At 55.1% G+C, this 650-nt stretch overlaps 1 protein-coding gene across 1 annotated transcript in view; it reads right to left on the bottom strand.

The window, feature by feature from the left end:
* LOC113218297 (uncharacterized) overlaps positions 1–650 on the bottom strand; it is a 75,391-nt gene that overhangs the window by 1,302 nt on the left and 73,439 nt on the right. The window lies entirely within an intron of this gene.

The following is a 650-nucleotide window of genomic DNA, read 5'->3' as shown; positions in this document are numbered from 1 at the left end:
AGGGTGGGGGAGGGGGGAGAAAGAGAAAGAGGGAGACGCGTTGTCGTGAGTATGTGTATAATTCTGTGCCAGCGCCTGCACGTAAGCGCATAGGCAGCCCACTGCGCGCAGGTGCGTTGCGGGTCGGCCTACCCTCGCAGCGCCGGGCGTTCCGCTCTGCCAGTGCGCGGCTGCGCTGTGGGCTGGTCGGCCTGCCACTTGATTTTTTTTTTATTTTTGTTGTTAGTTTTTTTTTTTCGATTTCATTTCAAGTTGCTGCTATGAACCCCTTTCTTTACCCCCCCTCCCTCCCCTTTCCACCCAGAACAACCCGCTGTATTTTTTCTCGCTTTCTTCCACCAGTCGCCTTCATATGTTTTATTTCGTACTCGGCGGTGGCAAATAAAATAACCTCGCTGTAAAGCGAGAACGTTTGCGCGCCGCGGTGGCTTCTGTATGTAGCCCCTAGCCCCTGTCGTCGAGTTTTCATCGATTGCAAAATGTACTATACAGCACAAATATTTTTTCTCCGATTGGTTTAATGGTTGCACACACACACACACACATTTGGGAGCCTCGGGTCGTGGCCATCGGGTCATTCCCCGCGGGTCGTGCAGTGGGACGGGGCGGGGCGGGGTGGTGCGGGGTGGTGCGTGGTGGTGGTGGTGGGG

The sequence above is a fragment of the Frankliniella occidentalis genome, unplaced genomic scaffold (genome assembly GCF_000697945.3).
Source record: "Frankliniella occidentalis isolate FOCC.00 unplaced genomic scaffold, Focc_3.1 Scaffold2, whole genome shotgun sequence".
NCBI lineage: Eukaryota > Metazoa > Arthropoda > Insecta > Thysanoptera > Thripidae > Frankliniella > Frankliniella occidentalis.
Note: the sequence above shows the minus strand (reverse complement) of the source record. Positions and strands in the feature narration are given on the sequence as shown.